The 8,637-nt window shown below is 38.0% G+C and overlaps 1 pseudogene; it reads left to right on the top strand.

Annotated features, from left to right (window-relative positions):
• The first annotated feature begins 5,170 nt into the window (after nucleotides 1-5,170).
• LOC103594194 lies at nucleotides 5,171-5,842 on the top strand (annotated as a pseudogene).
• Nucleotides 5,843-8,637: the final 2,795 nt, after the last annotated feature.

Below are 8,637 nucleotides of genomic sequence, written 5' to 3' on the forward strand. Positions count from 1 at the left end.
TTATCAACTCCTAAGAACTCAAAGCAAGTCTACAAACTATATCCTACAACCCATCACACTCTCAAAAACATATTATGGTTTTCAAATGTCCTTAATCCATTTATCTCTCTGATGAAAGCTCATTTCCATACTAAAGGTTAGAATGTTATAGAAGGTGATTCAGAATCAAAACTATTCTGAAACAAATTTAAATGGCCCTAACATTGTATATAAGACACTTTTCAGGTACACAGAATGATAGCTGGTAAAAGATAACTCAGCAACACATCCTGCGAGGCATACCTGAGAATTAAAGTGTGTCAACAAGGGAGACATTATGCAGATGTGCTCTCTGTGTTACACAAATCCCAAAACTAGCCTGGGTACTTATTCAAAGACTTATTTTAATAATAATGCATCCTCCATATTGGTCTAATTTTGAAACTCATCTACAACAAAGGGCATCATCTTAAAGAAAAACTATTGGTGAACTCAAAATGCTATTAACAAAAAACAAATATGATATTCCTGGGCGCTGGCAAAATAAACTTCCAACAACCCTAAATTCCACAACTGGACTTAGATGGATTAACACAAATCTTCACTAAACAAAATTCAAAGCACTCTTTAAAAAAAAAAAAAGACACAAAAGTCAAAAAGCTCCAACACATCCTATTCTAAACCAAAAATACAAAGCTGTAAATATCTAGAAATACCTCAAGGTGTGTAATTACTGAAGCTAATTAGCATTCTCAAAATTAAACATCTGCAGCAATGCTCAAAGGATTGGAGAGGTGGGCAGAAAGAATGAATGGGCAGATAATTCCCATCAAAAAGATAAAATTCAAAGTATTTCTCTAAAAAATAAAGAAAATTGGGGCTGGCCCGTGGCTCACTCAGGAGAGTGTGGTGCTGATAACACCGAGGCCATGGGTTTGGATCCTTATATAGGGATGGCTGGTTAGCTCACTGGTGAGCATGGTGCTGACAACACCAAGTCAAGGATTGAGATCCCCTTACTGGTCATCTTTTAAAAAAAAAAAACAAAACAAAACAAAACCCAAAAATATTCTCCTTAGCTACGCTCCTTTAAATCATCCTGTTGTGACGCTGTACTAAAGACAAAGTATTGTCGAAAATATTTATTACAGAAAAAGAACTTTATGTGGCTCTACAAGAAATTGTTGGCCACGACATTGTGCCTTATGTTGTAGCAAGTATAGCACATACAAAGGTGCATGAGACAGACATGATCCTACATTCTAGGCAGCAGTCCTAATCTGAATTGTTGAGGAAGACAAGTCAGCAAAGATTTCCCAGAGAAAATACATATAAGATGAAACCTCAAAGAAGAACAGGAATTAGCCAAATAACTGTGTGCAAAGGAAGATTGTGACAAAAGAAAAAGAATGTGAAAAGTCATGAGAACTGGGAACCTTTCATCATTCATTCAGAAAATATGAGCAGATATCATCAAGCAGGAGGCATAAAGTAGCTTAAATTAACTTCAAGTCTAAAAAGAACTAAAATAAATTTATAATAAAAACTAAGTTGGCGGGAGAAAAGTAATAGGAAATGAAGCTGAAACATTACACAAGGCCCAAAGCTCATAGGTAAGAGACAAAGAGCAATTAAAGACGGGCGCGACACTGAGGGTTGCGATCCGTTGCCGGACACAAAAAAAAAGACAAAAAAAAAAAAAAGGAAAAAATAAATAAATAAATAAAATAAAATCTGCTTTTGGGGCCAGCCTGTGGCTCACTCGGGAGAGTGCGGTGCTGATAACACCAAGGCCACGGGTTCGGATCCCATATAGGGATGGCTGGTTTGCTCACTGGGTGAGCGTGGTGCTGACAACACCAAGTCAAGCGTTAAGATCCCCTTACCGGTCATCTTTTAAAAAAGAAAAAAAAAAAAAGATAATATGGGCCGGCCCGGTGGCGCACTGGAGAGTGCGCCGCTTGGGAGCACAGCGGCGCTCCCGCCGAGGGTTCGGATCCCATGTGGAGACCGGTTCCCGCTCACTGGCTGAGCGCGGTGCAGGCTCAACACCGAGGGTTGCGATCCTGTTGCCGGTCCCCGGCACGGGCGTGACACCGAGGGTTGCGATCCCATTACCGGTCAGTAAAAAAGACAAAAAGGAAAAAAAAAAAGATAATATGAATCTTTCCACGAACTTTTGAAGACTCCTCATATTTCCACTCACTGAGATAGGAATATTGAAGAAACGAGTTTGAAAGGAAAGATAAGGTTCTGTTTAACACAGTAAATGTGATGTGCCCATGGGCTAACAAAATCAAAGCAGCCAAAGGCAGTTACACTAGTAGACTGAGAATCTAGAGCACCAAAGTGAGAGTAGTTGAATCTTTGGATTTTAAACATGATCACAAAGGGAGAATTCATGATGAGAACAGTGGCAGAGCAACAGAAGAAAAGGACAGAAGGAAAGCAGAGGCCTCAGGACACACTAATATTTAAACGATAAAAAAGAGGAAAAGGCTTCCATATGGAGGTGAAAGAAAGTAATAAAAATGATAAATTATCAAGGGTTTAAAAAAAAGAGAGAGAGAAATTAAAATGAAAAATAAAAGAGTATATCACTAGCTATAAATTAAAGAGAGAAAAGTTGGTCAGAGGTCGGAAGAAAAGCAAAAAATAGCAAAAACCCAATCCAGCACTAGTAATGGCAGGAAGAAATAGAATATAAAAATGAAATCCAATATTAACTCAAAAATCTCATTTTAGCCAAGTGTTTCAATCTCTTCTCTCAGATACCCTTTTCTTATCAGAGTTACTCATAAACAACAGAATGGTTTCAAGTTCATCTCCTTTGCCTTCTTGGTTTACCCTCTGGAAGAAATGCAAACAAGTAAGAAAATGACCAAAAAGATAAAGATGTAAAGAAAAGGAAAGATCCTGGGGCGATATATAAGAAGGGAGTTGACTAAAGCAGTGACTCAATGAATAGTCATCATACATCCCACAAATTATTACTGAGTAACGACTAACAAAGCATTATGATAGGCACTGTCAAAAACAGCTGACTAACATACCAAGCTACGCCCTTGGTTCATCAGCAGAAGCAATGGACTAGAAACAGAAATAAAACTTTACTGATAGGACTGGCACAATCAGAGGCAGCTCTATTCCAAAGGTGGCTCTGGCAGATTTCCAGAGCTCAAAGTCACCTAATTACTGAAATGTGGCCTAATTCCAGAAAATAACTCCCAAGGAACATTTTCTTCAAATGTTTGACAGCTATGTGGTCCTGTGGCAATGCCATACCTTGCTGAGTTTTTTATAGATAAGCACAGCTTTGAAATACAGAGATAAATCTCTAAGAAATCCTACTATATATACTAAATTGTCAAACTGGGATATAAGCTCCAAAATTAATAATAATGACCAAAAGAGAATTACCTAGCTAGATGTTTTAAATGGTCAACTCTTCCTTTTAAATGCAGAAGTAGTGATTTTATAAATATGGCTATTCTTTTGAGAAAAAGAATAAAAATATAAGAATAGAGAAAATGCATACGAACACTCAAAATTTAGCATTACATCCAAAGAGAACACTGAACAAGGAAGGATATATTATCACACACAAACTGTCACTAAAATCTTTTCATGCCATCATCTTATGCTATGGTAGCTGACCTATCTAGCTCTAAGCCTGTACCTGATTGATTTGTAAACTTCTGGAAGTAGCTGGGCTCTACTGAACATCAGAAGAATCTTTTTGTCTGAGCTCTATTTGACTTCCATTGCCCCTTTTTAAGAACTTGAGAAAGGAAGGAATTATTGGACAGTAGTCAGTAACAATGGGTGTGCCTAATGTTAATGAAAACTTTATGGGTAGGAGGTAGGGGATGGGAGGGGGATTCCACTTTTGGCTAACATTGAATACCAGAGATTAGATTTACCTTCCTAGCAAAAACAACTTAAAAAACAGACAAAAAAATGTATGAAACAATGGTTTTAAGTTACTGAGCATCAGGCAGTAAAGGACAGTGATTCCTGAGAGACAAATGAGGTAAAAAGCTCATAAAATAAATTAGGTAAACAAATGAGGTAATCTCTAGTTATTAAAGTTTAATGCCTAAGAGTGTTGCCGAGTAATGCCACAGGGATGGGGAGTCTACGGAGAACAAGGGTAGAGTCCAACATGCTCTCTGAGTGAAGACAGGATGGAGATCTGAGAAATCCAAGAATATACAATTCACAGGGGAGAGAAAATTAATGACGGAAGAAAATATTGCAAACCATATATCTGCCAAAGGACTTGTATCTAGAATATATAAAGAACTCTCAAAACTCAAGAGTAAAGAAACAAATAGTCCAATTAGAAAGTAGGCATACCTTAAATATACAGAATAAAATTTACTTTAAAAAAGTATATAAGACGGGGCTGGGCCGTGGCTCACTCGGTAGAGTGCGGTGTTGCTAACACCAAGGCCACGGGTTCGGATCCTATATAGGGATGGCCGATTCGCTCACTGGCTGAGCGTGGTGCTGACAACACCAAGCCAAGGGTTGAGATCCCCTTACCGGTCATCTTTAAAAAAAAAAAAAGAAAAGTATATAAGACGATGGATATGTTCATTTCCTTCACTGTAATAACCTTTTTACTATCTATATGTATCCCAGATCATATGGGTGTGTGTGTGTGTGTGTGTGTGTGTCCCCCATAGGGATCTGAACCCTTGACCTTGGTGTCACAACACCACACTGTAACCAACTAACCTAACCAGCCAGTCCTATGTTATATATATTAAAAATACACAATAAAATTTATTTTAAAAAAAAAACCAAAACTACAACAACAAAAAGACAGTTTAGAAAATGGGCAAAGGACTTGAATAGATATTTCTCCAAAGAACATCTACAAATGGCCAAGAAGCAAATGACAAAATGTTCAATATCACTAGTCATTAAGGAAATGCAAACCAAAACCACTATGAGAAACCACTTCATATCCACTACAATGACTAGGATCAAAAAACTGGAAAATAAGTACTGTCAAGGATGTAGTGAAATAGGAATCCTTGTGCATTGCTGAGGAAATGTAAAATGGTATGGTGCTATGGAAAACAGTTTGGGAGTTCTTTGAGGTGGCAAGAAAGGCAGTGGTACCCAGAATACAAGTGGAAGAAAAGATAATTTTAAGAGAGGAAAATTTATCGAAGTGACAGGTCAGTCTTACCAGAATATGGTAACTGAGATCACGTCAATGGGCTATGAACGAGAGCAAGTAATTGCAGCCCCGAGAGCCAGTTTCAACAACTCTGACAGAGCAGTGGAGTATCTTTTAATGGGAATCCCTGGAGACAGAGAAAGTCAGGCTGTGGTTGACCCCCCTTAAGCATCTAGTACTGGGGCTCCTCAGTCTTCAGCAGTGGCTGCAGCTGCAGCAACTAGGACAGCAACGACTACAACAAGTTCTGGAGGACATCCCCTTGAATTTTTACGGAATCAGCCTCAGTTTCAACAGATGAGACAAATTATTCAACAGAATCCTTCCCTGCTTCCAGCATTGCTACAACAGATAGGTCAAGAGAATCCTCAATTACTGCAGCAAATTAGCCAGCATCAGGAGCATTTTATTCAGATGTTAAATGAACAGGTTCAAGAAGCTGGTAGTCAAGGAGGAGGAGGGGGTGGAGGTGGCAGCGGAGGAACTGCAGAAGCTGGAAGTGGTCATATGAACTACATTCAAGTAATGCCTCAGGAAAAGGAAGCTATGGAAAGGTTAAAGGCATCAGGATTTCCTGAAGGACTTGTGATACAAGCATATTTTGCTTGTGAGAAGAATGAGAATTTGGTTGCCAATTTTCTTCTACAGCAGAACTTTGATGAAGATTGAAAGGGACTTTTTTGTATCTCACACTTCACTCCAGTGCATTACACTAACTTTGTTCACTGGATTGTCTGGGATGACTTGGGCTCATATCCACAATACTTGGTATAAGGTAGTAGATTGGTGGGGGTGGGGAGGGAGGGATCTAGGACATAGGGCAGGGATAAATACAGTGCATGTCTGCTTCAATTAGCAGATGCCACAAATCCACACAGTGTGTAAAATATTATACAACCAAAGATCAGCTTTTGCAGATCTTTATTTCTTCTATAAAAAAGTAGGTAACTTCATAGGTTTCACTCTTTTTAGTGTACTAGATCCAGAAATTTAGTGTAATGCCCTGCTTTATACTTCTTTGACTTAACATTGGTTCCAGAAAGAATCTTGGCTACCTAGAATTTACAGTCTCTGTTTCATGGCAACACTGGATAATGGCATTGTGAAATTGAAAAAACTTTTGGAGCAGTTGTAAACAAACATGCCAAATTATTGATGGTTATTGTTGCTGCTTTACATAGCATAAAATTAGTATGTAAGGAAGCCCATTCTTTCATGTTAAATACTTGGGTTGGGGGAGGGAGAAAGGGAACCTTTTCTTAAAATGAAAATACTGCTATTTTAAAATTTCTTGATCATTGAATGTGAGACCCTTCTAACATGATTTGAGAAGCTGTACAAGCATAGGCAGAGTTATTTTCCTGTTTACACCCGTGGCCTTGGTGTTATCAGCACCGCACTCTACCGAGTGAGCCACAGGCCGGCCCATGCAGTAAAAGTTTTTAAACAACCATTGCATGTTTGCTTTTGATGTATCCCTTTGTGAAATTAGCACTTTGGGGGCCAATGGAGAAATGCAGCATTCACTCTTTCTCTCTCTTCCCCTTTCTTCAGCAGAAGTGTGTTTATCAGCAAGTCATGAGTCAAACTGCTGCATTTTAAAAAACCCTCAAAATGCTGATTCGGTTCAGAATTAATTGCAAATGTTTCGAAGCTGGGTTTCTGATATTTGTAAATGTTTTTCTTTATTAGCTAAGAACGTATTACCATTAAAGTCATTAGTATTATATTGCTTCCAAAAAGAGAAAGTGGACAGAACTATAATCCAGCACCTTTTATTGCATTGAAAAGACTGGCAAAATCTTTTGGATGGGTTGGGAGATGTGGCTGGAAAAGTACGTTGGAAAATATACAATCAAGATATCTCATGGCATATTAAAAGAAAAATCTTAATAGCAGTGTTAGCTTTTATCTGGATTTTTTTTGTTGTTGTTGTTGTTGTTGTTGTTGTTGTTGTTGTTAAAGATGGCCGGTAAGGGGATCTTAACCCTTGACTTGGTGTTGTCAGTACCACGCTCTCCAAGTGAGCTAACCGGCCATCCCTATTTGGGTTCCGAACCCACAGCCTTGGTGTTACCAGCACAACACTCTCCTGAGTGAGCCACGGGCTAGTCCAAGGATTTTTTTTTTTTTTTTTAATCTCAATTTTTTCTTTGGAATCTTCTTCATTGGCATTGTTATATCATCATAAAGAGGGGGCAGATGTCTACTTGTTCGGTTTTTCAAATCTGTTTTCCTTAATATAAGCAGGACTATTTAAAGATAAACTTTTTATCATCTGATACTGAGTAAGAAGTTGAATTTGCACAGATTTCTCCCTGCATAATCTCTTGCAATATCCATAGCACAGTTTGGTGATGACTTTTAAGCTTTTTCGTTATGTACTCATGACCTATATCTTATAAAAATAAATGAAACCATGATTTTCCCTCACAGTGTATCATGTTTAATTTTCATGTGTTTATCTCATAAACATGACAGATTTTTGGACTTTGTATTATCTGTATGTTTTATAATGGATCATGCATAATGTCTCAGGAGAACAAAATAAGAATTCGTAAATATGTTCATCTTTCAAGGCAGAGCAATGGGTTGGAAAGGGGTGGCTTTCTGATTGGATAATGGAATATTCTCATTTATTTATGACATTGTCTGCTACCTACTGCTCAGAGCATAGTGAAAATTGGAAACAAAACAAAAATACCCCAACGGCTGCCGCTTCTTTTCTCTGGAAGGTGACAGCAGAAATTGGCGGCATGGAGCTCTTGTCTTGAACAACAAAACTACAGATAGTAGGATAACAATTACCAGAAGACAGCTCAGGCCAAGTTTTGACCATTCTATACAGTACCCTAATTATCTGCTTCTTAAAGAATCAACTAAGATGCCATAAAAGAAATAGGCTTTTTTGCCTTTTGCTGTTATTGTTTAATTTACAAACAGTTTTGGTAAAACTCTTGATGTAAGTGGCTAATTTGACTTTGGAATTTTGCATTTGAGGTATACTGTCATCTATTTCTTGAAATATTTTTACCGTTTAGTTGCTCTATGGAAAATGTGAGGAAACCTAAATTCATATTTGTAAAATTCTTTTTTTTTTTTTTTTTTTCAAAAAGATGACCGGTAAGGGGATCTTAACCCTTGACTTGGTGTTGTCAGCACCAAGCTCACCCAGTGAGCTAACCGGCCATCCCAATATGGGATCCGAACCCATGGCCTTGGTTTTATCAGCACCGCACTCACCCGAGTGAGCCACGGGCCGGCCCATATTTGTAAAATTCTTATGCCATCTTTTAGTTAAATATTTCTTTTCATTGTTTAAAAATACTGAAGTGTTCCACCATTTTTTTCCTGTACTAGATGGCTAGGATTCTAGAGAAATGATTATAAAATATTTTCAATACAACAACAACAACAAAAAAAACGGTTTGGCATTTCCTCAAAAAGTTAAACAGAAGGCTGGC

Source organism: Galeopterus variegatus, unplaced genomic scaffold (assembly GCF_000696425.1).
Source record: "Galeopterus variegatus unplaced genomic scaffold, G_variegatus-3.0.2 Scaffold1505, whole genome shotgun sequence".
Lineage (NCBI taxonomy): Eukaryota > Metazoa > Chordata > Mammalia > Dermoptera > Cynocephalidae > Galeopterus > Galeopterus variegatus.